Source organism: Anomaloglossus baeobatrachus, chromosome 7 (assembly GCF_048569485.1).
Source record: "Anomaloglossus baeobatrachus isolate aAnoBae1 chromosome 7, aAnoBae1.hap1, whole genome shotgun sequence".
In the NCBI taxonomy this organism is placed as follows: domain Eukaryota; kingdom Metazoa; phylum Chordata; class Amphibia; order Anura; family Aromobatidae; genus Anomaloglossus; species Anomaloglossus baeobatrachus.
Genome location: NC_134359.1, coordinates 145,102,035 through 145,125,484, shown reverse-complemented (window position 1 = coordinate 145,125,484; position 23,450 = coordinate 145,102,035). Strand labels below are relative to the sequence as shown.

Below are 23,450 nucleotides of genomic sequence, written 5' to 3'. Positions count from 1 at the left end.
AGCGTTGTGTATGTGTGTGTTGCGCGGTTTGTATGGGTGTGGTGTGTTTTGGGGGGAGGTATGTTTTGTGCAATGTGTGTGTTGTGCGGTATGTGCGTATATTTATGTATGCCGTGGTGTTTGTGTGTTGGGTGTTGGGTGTGTGCGGCGTTCTCTGTGTGTGTGGGTGTCTGTGTAGGGCGGTGTTTGAGGTTCCCAGTGTGTGTGTAGTGTGTTGTGTGTGTGTGTTGGGGGGAGGTGTGCACCTCCCATCGTGCTCCATCCCCCATGCTGCGCACCCCCCATCGTGCCCCATCCCCCATGCTGCGCACCCCCCATCGTGCTCCATCCCCCATGCTGCCCAACCCCCATCGTGCTCCATCCCCTATGCTGCGCATTCCCCATCGTGCTCCATCCCCGATGCTGCGCACCCCCCATCGTGCTCCATCCCCCATGCTGCACACTCCCCATCGTGCTCCATCCCCCATGCTGCGCACCCCCATCGTGCTCCATCCCCCATGCTGCGCACCACCCATCGTGCTCCATCCCCCATGCTGCGCACCCCCCATCGTGCTCCATCCCCCATGCTGCGCACCCCCCATCGTGCTCCATCCTCCATGCTGCGCACCCCCCATCGTGCTCTATCCCCCATGCTGCGCGCACCCCCCATCGTGCTCCATCCCCCATGCTGCGCACCCCACATCGTGCTCCATCCCCCATGCTGCGCACCCCCCATCGTGCTCCATCCCCCATGCTGCGCACCCCCCATCGTGCTCCATCCCCCATGCTGCACACTCCCCATCGTGCTCCATCCACCATGCTGCTCACCCCCCATCGTGCTCCATCCCCCATGCTGTGCACCCCCATCGTGCTCCATCCCTCATGCTGTGCACTCCCCATCGTGCTCCATCCCACATGCTGCACACTCCCCATCGTGCGCCATCCCCCATGCTGCGCACTCCCCATCGTGCTCCATCCCCCATGCTGCGCACTCCCCATCGTGCTCCATCCCCCATGCTGCACACCCCCCATCGTGCTCCATCCCCCATGCTGCGCACTCCCCATCGTGCTCCATCCCCCATGCTGCACACCCCCCATCGTGCTCCATCCCCCATGCTGCGCATTCCCCATCGTGCTCCATCCCCCATGCTGCGCACTCCCCATTGTGCTCCATCCCCCATGCTGTGCACTCCCCATCGTGCTCCATCACCCATGCTGTGCACCCCCCATCGTGCTCCACAGTCACACATCAGACAGTATACACGCACACATCTGATCGCATACACTCCCACCCCACTTCTGCCTTTGCCCTCCGGTGGGCGGTCCCAGCAGCTGTGCTGCACGCAGTGCTCCTCTGCCTTCTGCCGACACGCACACATCCGATCGCATACACGCACACATCCGATCGCATACACGCACACATCCGATCGCATACACGCACACATCCGATCGCATACACGCACACACTCAATCGCATACACGCACACACACGATCGCATACACGCACACACACATTGACGATATCGCACATACGCGCTCACACTCACAACATCCGGAGATACCACATGCTTCCGGCCATGTGATCCTCCGGCAGGTCCTGGAAGGTCACTGCATGCACAGTATCGCCTCCGAGAAGCAAGCGATATCACTGGATGTTGAGTGTGTGGATGCGATCTGATGTGTGTGTGAGGTGTGTGTGAGAGTGAGTGTGATCTGATATGTGTGTGTGTGTGTGTGTCTGTTCTTATGTGTGTGCGTGTGTGTGTGTTCCGCCGCTGCAGGACCTTGATGCGCTCACCTGCTCCCGGTCGGCTTCTGGTGAGTATGATCGGGGGTCTTCTTTCTTCTGTCTTTTCTCTTCTGCACATGTGTACCGGGAGCCGGTGTACTCTGGTAACCATGCTACACAATATTACCCGATGTGTACCTTGGTTACCAGTGTACCCCGCCCCCCGCACGCACGGGAGCCCACACCAGCGTACGCTGGCAACCCCAGCAATGCGAGGGTATCTGTCGGCTGGGTTGCCAGCGTACGCTGGTGTGGGCTCCCGGGGGTACAGCACTCACCTAGGAGTCGGGGCTCCATGTCGGTTTGGGGAATGCGTGCGGGGGGCGGGGCCAGGGCGAGCGTGCAATGCGTGAGGGGGCGGTGCGTGGCCGAGTTGCCAATGCGTGCAGGGGGCCGGGGCGAGAGGCCAATCCGTGTGGGGGGGGGGAGGAGCCTGGGCGATCGGCCAATCCGTGCGGGGGGCGGAGCCGAGGCGAGCGGCCAATGAGACGCTTGTCGCGGTAACGACAGAATTTTGGAGCAAGACAGACAGACAGACAGAATAAGGCAATTATATATATAGATTTTTGATGCTTGTACTTCTCATATATTTATCTAGCATTGGAGTTTTTGGAATTCATGAATATCTAATGTTTATAACGTGTTCATGCCCTGGTGATTTACCTAGATGCATGGATCAATTAATTAGAGGTGGGGTGATGTCCTTTTTCCGGTAGTGTGTATAAAGTGCTTTAGCTTTCTCATTTGTGTTATGCTATAAGTAAGAGCCCTATTTTGGCTTGAAACGCGTAAGACGCTATGATTTTAATGTTTTGTATTTTTATACACCAATAAAATTAATAATGATTTTATCAAGTCTTTGTATACTGTCTTTATTTATAACAGGGAAAAAGGAAAGGGGAAACATAAAATGAGCTGTAGCAAACATTGAAATTACTTATTTTACAATTTTTGTCATTTTTTAACAAACAATAGGCTTTAGATATAATTTGAAAGGCAACATTAAAAAAAATAAATAAATAAATAAAAATATACAACTCCAGGATTCCTAGCAACTATTACTATGAAAAAGAAACATACTGCAAATATAGGGCAAATTTTGCAAACAGTAAGAAAATTCAAACAACTAATATATGTAGAAAAAAAAAACAAAAAACAAAAGAATAACATCAAAGGTCGTATATCTTAAGTAGAGATGAGCGAACCGGTCCCGGTTCGGCTCGAGGTCGGTTCGCTGAACGGAGGTCCCGTTCGAGTTCGGCTCGTCGAACGTTCGACGAACCGAACTCGAACTGCATAGGAAACAATGGCAGGCAATCACAAACACAGAAAAACACCTAGAAAACACCCTCAAAGGTGTCCAAAAGGTGACAAATGACTCACAACACAACACAAACACATGGGAAAGTGACAAGGACATATACTCATGCGAAAACAAAACAGCTGGACAAGGAAAAAGAGGAGGACACACAAATATAGGCATGGCACGCCCTTCTAAAATCATGTAAAACACCGCAAGGTGACTCCAAGCGTAGTCTCCCTTTTTTTCCAAAAATTGGGCCCCACACACACCCACCCATTCAGTGGCAGCAGTTGTGCCCCAGTTGTACAATTCACAGCTAGATTTGCATCAAGCACATTCAAAAATACGCCATTCTTATCCGTCCCCAGGATGACACCGGGGTAGGTAGCAAAGTCTTTCCTGACCCCAGCTCTGTTCATCTTGGCTTCTTTTAAAAACACAGCAAGCAAGGGTTACTCCAAGCGGAGTCTCCCTTTTTTCAAAAAATTGTGCCCCACACACACCCACCCATTCAGTGGCAGCACTTGTGCCCTAGTTGTACACTTCACAGCTAGATTTGCATCAAGCACATTCCAAAATACGCCATAATTAACCGTCCCCAGGATGACACCAGGGTAGGTAGCAAAGTCTTTCCTGATCCCAGCTCTGTTCATCTTGGCTTCTTTTAAAAACACAGCAAGCAAGGGTTACTCCAAGCGGAGTCTCCCTTTTTTTCCAAAAATTGTGCCCCACACACACTCACCCATTCAGTGGCAGCACTTGTGCCCTAGTTGTACACTTCACAGCTAGATTTGCATCAAGCACATTCCAAAATACGCCATAATTAACCGTCCCCAGGATGACACCAGGGTAGGTAGCAAAGTCTTTCCTGATCCCAGCTCTGTTCATCTTGGCTTCTTTTAAAAACAATGTAAGCAAGGGTTACTCCAAGCGGAGTCTCCCTTTTTTCCAAAAATTGGGCCACACAGACACCCACCCCATCAGTGGCAGCACTTGGGCCCTAGTTGCAAACAGGATGTTTTGATTTGCATCAAGCACATTCAAGAATACGCCATAATTAACTGTCCCCAGCATGACACCGGGGTAGGTAGATAAAGTCTTTGCTGAACCATGACTTGTTCATCTTGGCTTCTTTTAAAAACAATGTAAGCAAGGGTTACTCCAAGCGTAGTCTCCCTTTTTTTCCAAAAATTGGGCCCCACACACACCCACCCATTCAGTGGCAGCAGTTGTGCCCCAGTTGTACAATTCACAGCTAGATTTGCATCAAGCACATTCAAAAATACGCCATTCTTATCCGTCCCCAGGATGACACCGGGGTAGGTAGCAAAGTCTTTCCTGACCCCAGCTCTGTTCATCTTGGCTTCTTTTAAAAACACAGCAAGCAAGGGTTACTCCAAGCGGAGTCTCCCTTTTTTCAAAAAATTGTGCCCCACACACACCCACCCATTCAGTGGCAGCACTTGTGCCCTAGTTGTACACTTCACAGCTAGATTTGCATCAAGCACATTCCAAAATACGCCATAATTAACCGTCCCCAGGATGACACCAGGGTAGGTAGCAAAGTCTTTCCTGATCCCAGCTCTGTTCATCTTGGCTTCTTTTAAAAACAATGTAAGCAAGGGTTACTCCAAGCGGAGTCTCCCTTTTTTCCAAAAATTGGGCCACACAGACACCCACCCCATCAGTGGCAGCACTTGGGCCCTAGTTGCAAACAGGATGTTTTGATTTGCATCAAGCACATTCAAGAATACGCCATAATTAACCGTCCCCAGCATGACACCGGGGTAGGTAGATAAAGTCTTTGCTGAACCATGACTTGTTCATCTTGGCTTCTTTTAAAAACAATGTAAGCAAGGGTTACTCCAAGCGGAGTCTCCCTTTTTTCCAAAAATTGGGCCACACAGACACCCACCCCATCAGTGGCAGCACTTGGGCCCTAGTTGCAAACAGGATGTTTTGATTTGCATCAAGCACATTCAAGAATACGCCATAATTTACCGTCCCCAGCATGACACCGGGGTAGGTAGATAAAGTCTTTGCTGAACCATGACTTGTTCATCTTGGCTTCTTTTAAAAACAATGTAAGCAAGGGTTACTCCAAGCGGAGTCTCCCTTTTTTTCCAAAAATTGTGCCCCCCACACACCCACCCATTCAGTGGCAGCACTTGTGCCCTAGTTGTACACTTCACAGCTAGATTTGCATCAAGCACATTCAAAAATACGCCATAATTAACCGTCCCCAGCATGACACCGGGGTAGGTAGATAAAGTCTTTGCTGAACCATGACTTGTTCATCTTGGCTTCTTTTAAAAACAATGTAAGCAAGGGTTACTCCAAGCGGAGTCTCCCTTTTTTCCAAAAATTGTGCCCGACACACACCCACCCATTCAGTGGCAGCACTTGTGCCCTAGTTGTACACTTCACAGCTAGATTTGCATCAAGCACATTCAAAAATACGCCATAATTAACCGTCCCCAGCATGACACCGGGGTAGGTAGATAAAGTCTTTGCTGAACCATGACTTGTTCATCTTGGCTTCTTTTAAAAACAATGTAAGCAAGGGTTACTCCAAGCGGAGTCTCCCTTTTTTCCAAAAATTGTGCCCCACACACACCCACCCATTCAGTGGCAGCACTTGTGCCCTAGTTGTACACTTCACAGCTAGATTTGCATCAAGCACATTCAAAAATACGCCATAATTAACCGTCCCCAGCATGACACCGGGGTAGGTAGATAAAGTCTTTGCTGAACCATGACTTGTTCATCTTGGCTTCTTTTAAAAACAATGTAAGCAAGGGTTACTCCAAGCGGAGTCTCCCTTTTTTCCCAAAAATGGTGCCCCACACACACCCACCCATTCAGTGGCAGCACTTGTGCCCTAGTTGTATACTTCACAGCTAGATTTGCATCAAGCACATTCCAAATCCACAAGCATTTACTCTCCCCAGGATGACACAGGGGTTGTAAATTCCTTCTGGATCCATGACTTGTTCATTTTGATGAACGTCAGTCTGTCCACATTGTCACTGGACAGACGCGTGCGCTTATCTGTCAGCACACACCCAGCAGCACTGAAGACACGTTCAGAGACAACGCTGGCAGCTGGACACGACAAAATCTCCAAGGCGTAAGTTGCGAGCTCTGGCCATTTTTCTAGGTTTGAAGCCCAAAAGGAGCAAGGCTCCAGTTGCACAGTCATGGCATCGATGTTCATTTGGAGATACTCCTGTATCATCCTCTCCAGCCGTTGACTATGTGTCAGACTTGTTGTCTCTGGTGGCCTTGCAAAGGAGGGTCTAAAAAAATTATGAAAAGATTCCATAAAATTGCTGTTACCAGCACCAGATACGGTCCTACTGGTACGTGTAGACTGTTGAAGATGACGAGACCGTCCCATGTTTGTCAAGTTACAACTGGGAGATTCACTCCCTGCACCTGCACGGTTGTTTGGTGGAAAAGCGGATCTAAGATCGAGTAACAGCTTCTGCTGATACTCCTGCATACGTGCGTCCCTTTCTATGGCTGGAATTATGTCACAAAATTTGGACTTGTACCGGGGATCTAATAGTGTGGCAAGCCAGTAGTCATCATCACTTCTAATTTTGACAATACGAGGGTCATGTTGGAGGTAGTGCAACAAGAAGGCACTCATGTGTCTTGCGCAGCCATGCGAACCAAGTCCACGCTGTGTTTGTGGCATAGAGGTGCTAACCGTTCTTTCTTCCTCTGACATCTCCCCCCAACCTCTTTCAACTGAAATTTGACCAAGGTCTCCCTCATCTGCTGAGTCTTCCATGTCCATGGACAGTTCGTCCTCCATTTCTTCATGTCCTCCTGCACCTTCCTCAACATCTCGCCTGCTACCATGCGCCCTTGTTGATCCCTGTCCCCCATGCTCCCATGCCTGGCGCCTTGGTTATGATGAACGTCTGGACCTTGGTGATGTTGTTGTCCCTTGCGCATATGAATCCTCCTGTAGTTCATCCCCTTCCTGTTGTCCCACCCCCTGACTCTGAATAGTGTTTAGCGTGTGTTCCAGCATGTAAATGACTGGAATCGTCATGCTGATAATGGCATTGTCAGCGCTAAACATATTCGTCGCCATGTCGAAACTGTGCAGAAGGGTGCATAGGTCCTTGATCTGAGACCACTCCATCAGGGTGATCTGCCCCACCTCTGCATCTCGTTGGCCCAGGCTATACGTCATGACGTATTGCACCAGGGCACGGCGGTGCTGTCACAGTCGCTGTAACATGTGGAGAGTTGAATTCCAGCGTGTCGCCACATCGCATTTCAGGCGATGAACCGGCAGGCCGAAAGACTTCTGGAGCGATGCAAGTCGCTCAGCTGCGGCGCTTGAACGGCGGAAGTGAGCAGACAGTTTTCGTGCCCTGTTCAGAAGGCCATCTAGGCCGGGATACTGTGTTAAAAATTGCTGCACGACAAGGTTCAACACGTGAGCCATACAAGGTACGTGTGTCACCTTGCCCAGGCGAAGGGCCGTACCCAGGTTTGCAGCATTGTCGCACACGGCCTTACCAGGCTGCAGGTTGAGTGGAGACAACCATTTATTAAACTCGGACCGCAGAGCTGACCACAACTCCTCAGCTGTGTGACTCTTATTCCCAAGACATGTCAAGCTAAAGACCGCCTGATGCCGTTGCGCTCTGCTGCCAGCATAGTAATGAGGGGTGCGTGATTCCTTCTGCGCAGTGAGAACGCTGGTGGCCTGACCAGGCAGGCTTGGGGCGGAGGTGGAGGACCCAGATGAGGTGGAGGATGCAGAAGCAGTGGCGGAACTTGGACAGACAGAGGATTGACACACAAGTCGTGGGGACGGCAAGACTTGTGCAGCAGACCCTTCACCATCTATCACCATAATTACCCAGTGCCCAGTCAGCGATATGTAACGTCCCTGTCCATGCTTACTGGTCCAAGTATCGGTGGTGAAATGCACCCGTTCACACACAGAGTTTCTCAAGGAAGCGGTGATGTTGTGTGCGACATGCTGGTGTAGCGCGGGCACACCTTTCTTAGAGAAGTAGTGGCGACTAGGCATCTGGTACTGGGGCACAGCGACAGACATAAGGTCTCTAAAATCCTGTGTGTCCACTAGGCGGAAAGGCAGCATTTCTGTAGCCAACAGCTTACAGAGGGATAGAGTCAACCTCTTAGCTTTGTCATGGGTCGCAGGAAATGGCCTTTTATTTGTCCACATCTGAGGGACAGAGATCTGGCTGCTGTGTGTAGACGGTGTTGAGTAGGGTGTCCCTGGAAAAATGCAGGTTTGTGAGGAAAGTGCAGGCGGAGACATGATGTTGCCTTCATCCAAAGTTGGTGCTATCGATGTCTGAGACAGCTGTACACACTCACTTGTTTCCCCTTCCAAAACAACTGACGACCTACCAAGCAAACTGCCTGTTGCGGTTACAGTGGTGGAAGTTGTGGGTGGAAAAACAGGTGTGACAGCTGTCCCCACAGTCCTAGAAGATGACGAGCGCGCGGATGCACTGGAAGGGGCAGGCAGTGGATGGTTCGCTCCGCTAGGCCGCATTGCAGCACGGTGAGCTTCCCACCGGGCCATATGATATTTATTCATGTGACGATTCATGGAAGAAGTTGTCAAACTGCTGAGGTTTTGACCTCTACTAAGAGAACCATGACAAATTTTACAGATCACATAATTTGGGCGATCTTTTTCTATGTCAAAAAAGGACCAGGCTAGGCAAGGCTTAGAGGCCATGCGACCTGATGATCCACCCCGAATAATGCTCAGAGGCAGAGTGGTGGCTGAGGATGCAGTTGTAGACGTGCTACCAGTACTCCGACTCTGTCCAGGAAGGCGCAAGGTAACTTCGTCATCAGTTGCATCCTCCTCCACCACCTCTGTTGACCTCCTCGAGTGCCTGACTGTGGGTTGACAGTAGGTGGGATCTAGAACTTCATCATCAATTGTTGTGTTTGCACTCCCCTCCCCCTCTGACCGAGCCTCTTCTTGCCCTGACCGAATATTTAAGTTGTCATCCCAATCGGGTATCTGAGTCTCATCTTCATCAGTATGTTCCTCATTGTCTATAACCACAGGTGTTACAGTTTGTGACAAAGGGTCAACATTATGCTCCGAAACTTTGTCCTCACGGCCTGAATCAGAGTCACAAAGGTTCTGGGCATCACTGCAGACCATTTCCTGTTCTGTACTCACTGTAGCTTGGGAGCAGACCTCTGATTCCCAGGCTATAGTGTGACTGAACAGCTCTGCAGACTCAGCCATCTCAGTTCCACCATACTGTGCAGGGCTGATGGAGACTTCAAAGCTGGGAGAAATCAAGTTTGATTGGGATGACAACTCAGAGGACTGGTGTTTTTTGGATGCGGTACTTGAAGTGGCTGAGAGGGCACTTGTTGGACCACTTGAGATCCATTCAAGCATTTTCCTTTTTTGCCCATCATCTACCTTTGTTCCTGTTGTTCGTGTCCGTAAAAAAGGGAGCACATCGGATTGTCCACGGTAAGTAGTAGACATCTTACTTTTGCTGGTAGATGGTCTATCTTCAGCACATGATAATGGAGCTTTGCCACCTTCCCCACGGACAAAACCTTTTTTGCCTTTTCCACCACGCCTCTTCCCCTTTCCACCAGCATCTGTCATTTTGCCACTCATGTTGATTGCGACAAGATTGTGGACTGAAAATGTGGTAGTAAAAATTGAGAGGTGGTGTAGATTGCAGTGGTGGTCTAGCTTTATTAACAGCAGAATAATAAAGAATAAATATCCCTGACAATGCAACTACGGCCCTTAAACTGGCAGCAAAAATTGCTAGTATAATGGCTTAGTTATAATGAGTTGGAGTGTGCAATGCAGGCAGAGGTGCTCTGCAAATGTCTTTGCACTAGTGGGACTATAGCAAAGTCCAATAGCCACGTTTAGGATGCCACTAGGTACACTGAGTGTTTGCTAGTATAATGGCTTAGTTATAATGAGTTGGAGTGTGCAATGCAGGCAGACGTGCTCTGCAAATGTCTTTGCACTAGTGTGACTATAGCAAAGTCCAATAGCCACGTTTAGGATGCCACTAGGTACACTGAGTGTTTGCAAGTATAATGGCTTAGTTATAATGAGTTGGAGTGTGCAATGCAGGCAGAGGTGCTCTGCAAATGTCTTTGCACTAGTGTGACTATAGCAAAGTCCAATAGCCACGTTTAGGATGCCACTAGGTACACTGAGTGTTTGCTAGTATAATGGCTTAGTTATAATGAGTTGGAGTGTGCAATGCAGGCAGAGGTGCTCTGCAAATGTCTTTGCACTAGTGTGACTACAGCAAAGTCCAATAGCCACGTTTAGGATGCCACTAGGTACACTGAGTGTTTGCTAGTATAATGGCTTAGTTATAATGAGTTGGAGTGTGCAATGCAGGCAGACGTGCTCTGCAAATGTCTTTGCACTAGTGGGACTATAGCAAAGTCCAGTAGCCACGTTTAGGATGCCACTAGGTACACTGAGTGTTTGCTAGTATAATGGCTTAGTTATAATGAGTTGGAGTGTGCAATGCAGGCAGACGTGCTCTGCAAATGTCTTTGCACTAGTGTGACTATAGCAAAGTCCAATAGCCACGTTTAGGATGCCACTAGGTACACTGAGTGTTTGCTAGTATAATGGCTTAGTTATAATGAGTTGGAGTGTGCAATGCAGGCAGACGTGCTCTGCAAATGTCTTTGCACTAGTGTGACTATAGCAAAGTCCAATAGCCACGTTTAGGATGCCACTAGGTACACTGAGTGTTTGCTAGTATAATGGCTTAGTTATAATGAGTTGGAGTGTGCAATGCAGGCAGACGTGCTCTGCAAATGTCTTTGCACTAGTGTGACTATAGCAAAGTCCAATAGCCACGTTTAGGATGCCACTAGGTACACTGAGTGTTTGCTAGTATAATGGCTTAGTTATAATGAGTTGGAGTGTGCAATGCAGGCAGACGTGCTCTGCAAATGTCTTTGCACTAGTGGGACTATAGCAAAGTCCAATAGCCACGTTTAGGATGCCACTAGGTACACTGAGTGTTTGCTAGTATAATGGCTTAGTTATAATGAGTTGGAGTGTGCAGAGGACAGGAGGGTACAGTGGCAGGATTGTGGGGCTCTGGGTATAGGAATGGAAGCCTGCCTTTCTATTCCCTCCTAATAGGGAAATGCAGGGAGGAAATCCCTGACCTTGGCTACACAGACGCTGTCGCTGTTTTCAGGACCTGTCACCTATGGCTCTGACCCTAACGGTTTGAGCCCTTAAAAGGACTGCTAGAAAGTGCTATCCCTAAGCTGTCCAGCGCTGTGTATGGAGCGCATACAACTGTATCGGCGATAGGACTCAGGAGGACGGAGCTGCGACAGTGATGTCTGACACCAAAGACGCAGAAGAGATAATGGCGTCCTGGAGGAAAATGTCTGGTTTTATAATGCAGGGACATGTGACATGGACATCCTATCACACATGCCGTTGCTTCTCTGGCTAAAAGTCCACTTAGCTGTGTGTGTGTCTGAGATTGGCTGACATGCTGGCCCGCCCCACTACACGCGCGCGCTTAGGGAAGGAAGACAAGGAAAAAAAAATAAATGGCGATCGCCATTATAGAAACAGCAGTGATCTGAAGGCGCTGTTCACGCACACTATACACTGAAATGTCATAATAGTGTGATTCACAGAGTGACTTACACTATTACAGCGGAAACCAAGCTAGGAATTAGCTGTTTTTTTGCTGCTAGAACCGTTCTCGAACGTTTCTAGAACTATCGAGCTTTTGCAAAAAGCTCGAGTTCTAGTTCGATCTAGAACAGGCCAAAAAATCACTTGAGCCTAGAACTGGAGAACCTCGAACCACGAACCGCGCTCAACTCTAATCTTAAGGGTTGGGTTACATTTAAGAGACCACAAATACCACCTCTCAGCATATCTAGAAAAGTTACCTTCCTTCAGGGCTATGTAGTACTCATATATGTTGTGTAAGGAAACCCTATCTATAACTTCTTGTATTGAGGGGACATCTATTTCCTTCCATTTAGACGCTAGTAAAGATTTAATGACCAAAAGAATATGGCAAGTAATTTGTTTACACCGCTTTTTCAACTCCTCCAAACCAATAGATAGGAGAACTAGCTCAGAGGTCAAATGAATTCTAACTGAGGTCACCATATATATAAGATGTTCTGTGTCTTTCCATAGGGTAACCAACAAAGGACAACTCCAAAAAATATGGAAAAAATAGCCAGTACAGCCACAACCCCTCCAACAAAGACTTGAATTAGAGGATGAGATGACATTCAATCTCTGAGGCATAAAATACCATCTACTAAGTAATTTATAGTGTGTTTCCTGCAAATTAGCACAAGCACAATTCGTATATGTGTGTTTCAAGGACGTTTGCCATCGTTTAAGTGAGAATGAGCAATCCAAACCTCTTTCCCAAGATTTCATATACTGTAATTTAGTCAATTTTGAATATTCTGTAAATGTTACTAGTTTTCCAGAAGATCTCATTAGTCGGATTGTGCAAAAGAACATTCAGTAATCTCGGAATCTTGAAGGCAGAAGTTGTTGTATCTGCCAAGAATTTACTTATCCTAACCCAATTAATCTTTTCTGTATCAGGCAGATGGTATACCTCAGCAGGAGCCTCAAATCCTAAAAGAGAATTATTTCTTAATAAATTACACATGTTTAAAATTCCCTTCTTTTTCCAACCATCTAGTTTAATACGTGTGATTAATAATTCTAATAGATCTAACGAGACCTCTCTAATAGAGTTGAGCGCGGTTCTAGGTTCGAGGTTCTCCAGTTCTAAGCTCGAGTGATTTTGGGGGCTGTTCGAGATCGAACTAGAACTCGAGCTTTTTGCAAAAGCTCGATAGTTCTAGATACGTTCGAGAACGGTTCTAGCAGCAAAAAGCAGGGCTTTTTACAGCTACAGTGTGCAGGAGCCATCGCTGGCAGCCTGCCACAAGCTGGTAACCAAGATAAACATCGGGTATCCAAGCAAAGCGCTTTGGTTAGTAACCCGATGTTTATCTTAGTTACGTGCAGGAAGCCCACACTTCCCTGCTCAGCTCGCTCCGCCCCCTCCTGCCCGCGGCATGTACACATATACACACACACACGTGCACATACATACACACACACACACACACACACACATGGTCCCGCTCGGCTTACCTGCGGTGATGAAGTCCCGCCATCCCGACCTCAGCGCTGTCACTGTCCTCCATGGCCGCCGCTTGTCACATCACCTCTCGCTTCCGACCCGAGACTGACTAGCGGTGACGTCACGGACCTCTCGCAATATTTGGCTGTGAAGGCGCCGGTCATTGAACTCAGTGACAGGGGCTGTCAGTGTGCTGGAGATCAGCGCAGGTAATGTACCTCGCTGACAGCAGCACTTGTCATGCCCTGCAGTGACCTGGGCTGACCCATTGATGTTAGCTCAGGTCACTGCACTGCTCTCCCAGCCAATGGGGAACATCCTGCTCTTCATTGACTGGGACAGTGTGGATCGTCATGGCAACCCCTTGGATTACAGCAGACCTGGATTTGTTTTTCATTCTAATAAATTGGTTAAAGAGGGAATGTTTTGGGGAGTGTTTTTTCAAATAAAAATGTGTTTGTCGTCTATTTTTTTTTATTACTGACTGGGTTGGTGATGTCGGGTATCTGATAGACGCCTGACCTCACCAACCCCAGGGCTTGATGCCAGGTGACATTACACATCTGGTATTAACCCCATATATTACCCCGTTTGCCACCGCACCAGGGCGCGGGATGAGCTGGGGCGAAGCACCAGGATTGGCGCATCTAATGGATGCGCCACTTCTGGGGCGGCTGCGGCCTGCTATTTTTAGGCTTGGGAGAGTCCAATAACCATGGACCTCCCTAGTCTGAGAATATCAGGCCCCAGCTGTCTGCTTTACCTTGGCTGGTGATCCAATTTTGGGGGACCCCTACGTGTTTTTTTTTTTAATTATTTATTTAATTTAAAATAACAGCGTGGGGTGCCCTCAGTTTTGGATTACCAGCCAAGGTGAGGTTGCCAGCTGTGGTCTGCAGGCTGCAGCCGTTTGCTTTACCCTAGCTGGCTACAAAACTAGGGGGAACCCTACGTCAATTTTTTTCATTTTTTTGGCTAAATACAAAGCTAAGCACCACTTAGTGCCCCATGAAAGGCACCAAAGGGTGCTCCACTTTTTCTCCACTTTTTCTCCACTTTTTCTCCACTTTTTCTCCACTTTTTCTCCACTCATTCTCCACTCATTCTCCACTTTTTCTCCACTTTTTCTCCATTTTTTCTCCATTTTTTTCTCCACTTTTTCTCCACTTTTTCTCCACTTTTTCTCCACTTTTTCTCCACTTTTTCTCCACTTTTTCTCCACTTTTTCTCCACTTTTTCTCCACTTTTTCTCTGTTTTTTTTCTATGGTCGGTCTACCCATTAGCTCTGCCATGCATACTGTAGCTCTACAACTACTGCACATGTTACTTTATGATTGACATCTCTTTCGTACCAGAGCTGTCTAAGTCTACTCTGACCCCATATTTGTCATTACTATATTGTCCTTGTACTGTATTATGACATTTGTATCATGTGTTTCATTTCTTGCTGTGTTGCAATTTTTTTGCTGCATCCCAATTGTACCTCTACATTGTTCGAGTTTATGTTATTGTTCTCTCACTCTTATGTGATACTGATTATTGTCATTTTTCATGATTACATGCAGATAAGTCCAATCTGACGAAGGCTCAGGCCGAAACGTCATTTGTAACTTGTTTTGGACAAAACCATATATGCTTATGAAAAAAAAATGTTCATAATACGGACCAATAAAGAGTGATTTTGCATTACTATCCATTGTGACTTACTGACTTAGTCTGGGAGATTTAGAGTGCCGAGGTTACTCACTAATTTTATCTATTATTACCTCTGAGCACCTATATACCAGTGAGCAGAGCTTCCTCTACAGTAGTTCTCCTGATTAGGCATGCCCTTACCTCATGAGCAGGGCATTGCAGCTTTGGTAGCAACCATTACGACATGGACTCTGCTGCTGTGGACCCGGGGAGAGTGAGTGCAGATTCATTGCACCCACACTCCTCACATGAAGGGTCCGCACTCCTAGAAAATGGGGGATACGTTCCCTGAGTGTCTCCCCCCCATATTCTAGACGGTCCAGAGTCGTCGTGGGACCCCTTTATTTTTTTTCTTACAATAAATTGGTGAAAGAGGAAATGTTTTGGGGACTGTTTTTTCAAATAAATTTCTTTTGTCGATTTTTTGTTTTTGTTAGTACTGACAGTTTATGATGTTGGGTATCTAATAGACACCATGACATCACAAACTGCTGGGCTTGATCTCAGGTGACTTTACAGCTAGTATCAACCCGATTTATTACCCCGTTTGCCACTGCACCAGGGCACGGGATGAGCTGGGGTGAAGCGCCAGGATTGGCGCATCTAGTGGATGCGCCACGTCTGGGGTGCCTGCGGCCTGCTATTTTTAGGCTGTGAAGGCCCAATAACTATGGACCTTCCCACCCTGAGAATACCAGACCACAGCTGTCCGCTTTACCTTGGCTGGTGATCCAATTTGGAGGGGACCCTACTTTTTTTGTGTAATTATTAATATTTATAAAATAATTATAAAAAAGAGCCTGAGGGGACCTCCACATTGGATCCCCAACCACGGTAAAGCTGCCAGCTGTGGTTTTCAGGCTACAGCCGTCTGCTTTACCCTAGCTGGCTATCAAAAATGGGGGGACCCAACGTCATTTTTTTTTTTTAACTATTTTTTAAATAGAAAAAATTAATGGGCTTCCCTGTATTTTGATTGCCAACCAAGGTAACGGCAGGCAGATGGGGGTGGCAACCCATAGCTGTCTGCTTTATCTGCGCTGAGAATCAAAAATACCGCGGAGCGCTACGTCATTTTTTTAAAGATTTATTTTTACAGCACTGTGATGTCCAGCAATCAAAATACAGGGAAGCCCATTTTATTTTTAGTTATTTACATAAATAATTAAAAAAAATAAATATGGGCTCCCGCTGCATTTTTTGTATTGCTAGCTAAGGGTAATCCAAGCAGCTACTGGCTGCTAACCCCCACTGCTAGGTGTTACCTTCACTGGCAATGGAAAATCCAGGGAAGCATTTTTTATTTTTTTTGCCAAAAAACTACAAAAAAAGGACGTGAGTTTCGCCATATTTTTGTATGCTAGCCAGGTATAGCAGGCAGGTGCTGGAAGAGTTGGATACAGCGCCAGAAGATGGCGCTTCTATGAAAATGCCATTTTCTGAGGCGGCTGCAGACTGCAATTCGCAGCAGTGGGGCCCAGAAAGCTCAGGCCAACCTGTAGTGCGGATTCCAATCCCCAGCTGCCTAGTTGTACCTGGCTGGACACAAAAATGGGGCGAAGCCTACGTCATTTGTTTTCTAATTACTTCATGAAATTCATGAAATAATAAAAAAAGGGCTTCCCTTTATTTTTGGTTCCCAGCCGGGTACAAATAGGCAACTGGGGGTTGGGGGCAGCCGTACCTGCCTGCTGTACCTGGCTAGCATACAAAAATATGGCGAAGCCCACATAATTTTTTCAGGGGGCAAAAAACTTCTGCATACAGTCCTGGATGGAGTATGCTGAGCCTTGTAGTTCTGCAGCTGCTGTCTGTCTGTATGGAGAAGAGCAGACAGCAGCTGCAGAACTACAAGGCTCAGCATACTCCATCCAGGACTAGGTAGAAAGAGGTTTTTTGCCCAGCTCACCTGTGTGATGGAAGCCAGTGATCCTGGGCTGTGCACGGAGAAGAGGTTTGGAGAGCCAGTCCATGTGCATTGAAATTGGTTAGAGGATTTCACCAGCACAAAACTCCAGGCATTTTGTTCTTTAAAATAAAACTTCCTTTATTTTCTTATCATTAAAAAGTCCATGCTATGGTGGTCAAGCCCATGTCAGAGAGGACGCGTTTCGAACATCCAGTTCTTATTCAGTCTCTAAACCATCTAGTCACAGAACTGTTTAAAAAGGGCTGAACCCAAACATGTGATCAAAAGCAAGGAGAGAGCAAAACAATTACAAAAACATTAACCCCTTGAGTTATATCACTCCATATAATGCTTATAACACTTATATATATACAAAGTATTTTTTTAGCCAGATTAATATGCAAACATCAATTCATTTCTTTTATTTAAACCTTTCGGAAATCTTGTGCCCATTAAAAACATCCATTTTATTTCTCTCTGAAAGAGGATATCTTTCAAATTTCCACCCCTTCTAGGTAGTTGAATTTTTTCAATGGCATTGACTTTCATGCCTGTTAAATTACCTGCATGTGCGTCGCGAAAATGTTGAGACGCTCCTGATAATTTTCTGGTGGTGGCATTATTAACATCATAAATGTGTTCAGATATCCTCTTTCTGAGAGAACGACAAGTGCTGCCTATATATTGTAACTGGCAAATAGTACACGATATTAAATAAACCACATGGTCTGAACTGCAGTTTATGAGTGACATTATTTTATAAGTTTTTTTATCTGTAAATGAAGAAAATTCCTTCACATTTGACATATAACCGCATAGTCCACACGATCTGTGGCCACATTTGAAAGAGCCTGTGCTGGGTAACCAATTGCCAGTGTTTTTTTCTTTTTTGGTGGAACCGCACCTATTCATATGATCACTAGGTGATAACATGGATCCCAATGTAATGTTCCTTTTTGAAACAAATTTAACTCCATTTTTTAAGATTTTGTGTAATGTGTCATCTGTAGATAAAATGGGTAAATATTTTTTGATAATTTTGATTACATCATAAGAATTTTTACTGTATGTTGTTGAAAAAACAACTGACAATTCTTTCTGGGGATTATCTCTGGTTTTATTCATGTCCAAATATTGTGACCTACTCACTTTGATTGCCTTGGTTTTGGCTTTCTGGAGATTTGTCATTTTATACCCTCTTGCCAAAAACCTTTTTTCAATAGTGCTGCATTCTACCTCAAAACCATTTTGGGTGTTGCAACATCTCCTAGCACGGATATATTCACCTGTAGGGATGTTATTTATAACATGCTTTGGATGGCAACTTCCCGCATGTAATAGTGAGTTGCCTGATATGGGTTTTCTATAAAGACTACAATTAATTTCTCCATTGTCACCCTTCCCATGGAATTGTATATCCAAAAAATTAATTTTTGATACATCATGAAAAAAAGTGAAAAAAAGATTATGGGCATTATTATTAATGTATGATATGAAATCCTCAATTTTTTTGTTTGGATTTTGCCATACAATAAGTACATCATCTATAAATCTCAGATATAATGCTATATCCGAGAAAAAAGGATTGCACTGATTAAAAATATATTGTTCTTCCCACCAAAACATAAATATGCCTGCTAGAGAGGGGGAAAACCGTGCGCCCATTGAACATCCCTGTAACTGAATATATCCTTTATTTAAAAAGGTAAAATAGTTGTTTTTGAGTAAAAACTCAGTTATGTCAATCAAATAGTCCTGCAATTCAAGTGAGTAGTCAGAATATTTTTTGAGCAAGTCTTTCAACGCTAAAATGGCAAGAGAATGTGGAATGGATGTATACAATGATTGCACATCACAAGTTAACCAACTAAAATTATCCTGCCATTTCATCTGAGAAATAATATTCAACACATGTTTGCTATCCAGGACATAGCCAGGAGACATTTTAGGAAGAAATTGGAGGTGGTTATCCAACCACTCTGCTAGATGTTCAGTATAAGAATCTATACCTGAGACAATCGGTCTCATTTTTGGGGGAAATTGGTTTTTATGTGACTTGGGTAAGGCATGCAATAATGGTATTAACCCCTTAACGACCGCGGGCCGTAAAATTACGTCCTAAATGACATAATCTTACTGCCCGCGGTCCTCCGGCGGCAGCATGCCGCGATCGGCACACATCTCAGCTGATTTTCACAGCTGAGATGTGTGCCTGCTAGGCACGAGCAGAATCGTTATCTGCTCGTGCCGATTAACCCCTTATATGGCGCTGTCAATACATGACAGCGCCATTATAAGCGCGATCGCGGTAAAGTTTTTACTTACCGCCGAAACCGGAAGTCACGTGACGCGATCACGTGACTCCCGATAGTTGTCATGGTAGCACAGGGTCATGTGATGACTCCTGTACTACACCTGACTTAGTTTCACTTTCGCTGTGCCCGGGGCACAGCAAAAGAGAAAGAGAGCGTATCTGCTGTTTACAGCCTTGCAGCTGTGATCAGCAGATACTGCAGAGCGATCGGAATGCTGATCGCAATAGCCCCCTAGGGGGACTAGTAAAATAAAAAAAAAAAGTTAAAAAATAAGTTTTAAAAAATTAAAAAAAAACAAAAAAACCTAAAAGTTCAAATCACCCCCCATTCGCCCCATTGAAAATTAAAGGGTTAAAAAAATAAAAAATATACACACATTTGGTATCGCCGCGTTCAGAAACGCCCAATCTATCAAAATATAAAATCAATTAATCTGATCAGTAAACGGCGTAGCGGCAAAAAAATTCCAAACGCCAAAACGACGTTTTTTTGTCGCGACAACTTTTGCGCAAAATGCAATAAGAGGCGATCAAAACGTAGCATCTGCGCAAAAATGGTACCGTTAAAAACGTCAGCTCGAGACGCAAAAAATAAGCCGTCATTGAGCCTAAGATCCCGAAAAATGAGAACGCTACGGGTCACGGAATATGGCGTAAAACGTGCGCCACTTTTTTCGGACAAACTTCCGATTTTTTTTTAACCCCTTATATAAAAGTAAACCTATACATGTTTGGTGTCTACGAACTCGCACTGACCTGAGGCATCACACCCACACATCAGTTTTACCATATAGTGAACACAGTGAATAAAATATCTCAAAAACCATAGTGCTATCGCACTTTTTTTGCAATTTTTCAGCATTTGGAATTTTTTTGCCATTTTCTAGTACACTATATGGGAAAACTGATGGTTTCATTTAAAAGTACAGCTCGTTCCGCAAAAAATGAGCCCTCACATGACCATATTGACTGAAAAATAAAAAAGTTACGTCTCTCAGAAAAAGAATGGCGAAAAAAAAAAACGGAAAGCGAAAAATCGGCCGGTCGTGAAGGGGTTAAACAATAAGATGGATTAAGATAATCTCTCAATTTTTCATCAATTAAACCCAAATGTAAGCCTTCTTCTAAAATTTTTTCCAAGGATTTTTTTATATCTGCAGAGGGGTCATGATCGACTCTCCTGTAGGTATCACAATCCTGTAACATAGTCAATACCTCCCTTTCATAAAGTCCAGTATCCAAAACTACGACTGCCCCCCCCTTGTCAGAATTTTTTATTATGATGTTAGAGTTTTTTTGCAAGGAAATAATCGCATCCTTCTCAGTCTTAGACAAATTTTGAACCATAGGTTCTTGTAAATGAGAAAGAGCAGTTAATTCCTTTTCAACTATGTTCTGGAAATCAGTCATCTGATCACACCTCGAAGGTATGGGATAAAAACTGGGATTAGGAACATTAAAGTGGGAAACCGCACAGTGTGGATTGGGTCCGACACCACTATCACTTGACAAATCATAAAAATCTTGTAAAGCCATTTGTTCTTTAAATGACATAGGAGAGAAAAAAATGTCAGCTGATGCATTTGAAACATTAGGAACATTAACCTCATTTTCATCGTGAAAGAAGTGTTTTTTTACTGTTAATTTTCGGATAAACTTATTAACATCTAGTATTGTTTTAAAGAGATCAAACCTCTTGTTGGGAACAAAATTTAAACCCCTTTTCAAAACACTAATTTCACTGCTGTTTAAAATGCATGCCGACATATTTATAACAGAAAAATTATTATTATCAATATTCATTTCCTTTTCCCCCTCGTGAAATGATTGTGTTGGTACACATGACTTTCTATGTTTGCGGCCGCTCCTCCTTGTTTTTTTCGATTTTTTTGAAAAAACGGCTGGTTTTTCAAGTTTTTTGACACACTTGAAGAAGTGGATGGGGTGTCAAAATTATTATCGGACGTGTCAATATTATAGTCTGTAGAGTCCACATCAGTCGTTTCAAAGTCCGTAGAAGAAAAATTGACACGAGTAGAATTATTGCGTCTTTTATGATTTTTCAATATGGATCTGGGACCAGCTTGGAAAAATCTCCTGGAATTATGCCAATTGTAGATTTTATTATCCTCATAGTCCCTTAAATCACGAACAAACTTTTTTTCTTTGACTGCAGTGATTGTATCCTCAAGGGCAATGATTTTAGTGTTGATCTGGTCTTTCATGGTCTTATAAGCATCCAGACCTGAATATTGTGCAAGGGAAACTTCAATTTCTTTAATCTTATTCTCCAACACACCTATTTTATTTCGTTCTTGTTCTATAATTAATTGAATAAGTTTTTTGGAGCATTCAGATAAGATAGTGTCCCATTTTGCAACAAATTCTTGATTAAATTCAACTGTGGGTCTTTTGTTCAGCCGAAGTCCCCTGGGAACCATATTTTTGTCAAGATATGCTTGCAAGGTCTCACTGTCCCACCAGGTACGAATTCTCGCTGACATCACTTTTTCTAATTCCCACATAATTTGATTCATTTCTGTGTGCGTTTCCAAAGGGGTATTTTGCTTATTCATTGAAAACATTTTTGCTGCTCTCTCCATACGTAGTCTATCTGAAGTAACAAAAATCTGATTGCTATTAGCTTCATTCCTCTGGTCTTCCATTTTATGACACAATTTTTTATATAAGGAACTATGAGTCATGCAATTTCATCATATATAGTATACAATGTCTCTTATTGAAAAGATCCAAAACAATGATAATTGACTTACTGACAGTTCCTATTCATAAATCACAGGGAGCACGGGTATAGCAGCTCAAGGTGAAGGTAGAAAGAGGTTTTTTGCCCAGCTCACCTGTGTGATGGAAGCCAGTGATCCTGGGTTGTGCACGGAGAAGAGGTTTGGAGAGCCAGTCCATGTGCATTGAAATTGGTTAGAGGATTTCACCAGCACAAAACTCCAGGCATTTTGTTCTTTAAAATAAAACTTCCTTTATTTTCTTATCATTAAAAAGTCCATGCTATGGTGGTCAAGCCCATGTCAGAGAGGACGCGTTTCGAACATCCAGTTCTTATTCAGTCTCTAAACCATCTAGTCACAGAACTGTTTAAAAAGGGCTGAACCCAAACATGTGATCAAATGCAAGGAGAGAGCAAAACAATTACAAAAACATTCACCTTGAGCTGCTATACCCGTGCTCCCTGTGATTTATGAATAGGAACTGTCAGTAAGTCAATTATCATTGTTTTGGATCTTTTCAATAAGAGACATTGTATACTATATATGATGAAATTGCATGACTCATAGTTCCTTATATAAAAAATTGTGTCATAAAATGGAAGACCAGAGGAATGAAGCTAATAGCAATCAGATTTTTGTTACTTCAGACAGATTACGTATGGAGAGAGCAGCAAAAATGTTTTCAATGAATAAGCAAAATACCCCTTTGGAAACGCACACAGAAATGAATCAAATTATGTGGGAATTAGAAAAAGTGATGTCAGCGAGAATTCGTACCTGGTGGGACAGTGAGACCTTGCAAGCATATCTTGACAAAAATATGGTTCCCAGGGGACTTCGGCTGAACAAAAGACCCACAGTTGAATTTAATCAAGAATTTGTTGCAAAATGGGACACTATCTTATCTGAATGCTCCAAAAAACTTATTCAATTAATTATAGAACAAGAACGAAATAAAATAGGTGTGTTGGAGAATAAGATTAAAGAAATTGAAGTTTCCCTTGCACAATATTCAGGTCTGGATGCTTATAAGACCATGAAAGACCAGATCAACACTAAAATCATTGCCCTTGAGGATACAATCACTGCAGTCAAAGAAAAAAAGTTTGTTCGTGATTTAAGGGATTATGAGGATAATAAAATCTACAATTGGCATAATTCCAGGAGATTTTTCCAAGCTGGTCCCAGATCCATATTGAAAAATCATAAAAGACGCAATAATTCTACTCGTGTCAATTTTTCTTCTACGGACTTTGAAACGACTGATGTGGACTCTACAGACTATAATATTGACACGTCCGAAAATAATTTTGACACTCCATCCACTTCTTCAAGTGTGTCAAAAAACTTGAAAAACCAGCCGTTTTTTCAAAAAAATCGAAAAAAACAAGGAGGAGCGGCCGCAAACATAGAAAGTCATGTGTACCAACACAATCATTTCACGAGGGGGAAAAGGAAATGAATATTGATAATAATAATTTTTCTGTTATAAATATGTCGGCATGCATTTTAAACAGCAGTGAAAT

The 23,450-nt window shown here is 44.5% G+C and overlaps 1 protein-coding gene across 3 annotated transcripts in view; it reads left to right on the top strand.

The window, feature by feature from the left end:
• The window catches only part of LOC142245214 (glutaminase kidney isoform, mitochondrial-like), a 1,837,395-nt gene that overhangs the window by 419,201 nt on the left and 1,394,744 nt on the right, over nt 1-23,450 (top strand). The gene's annotated exons all lie outside the window — the stretch shown is intronic.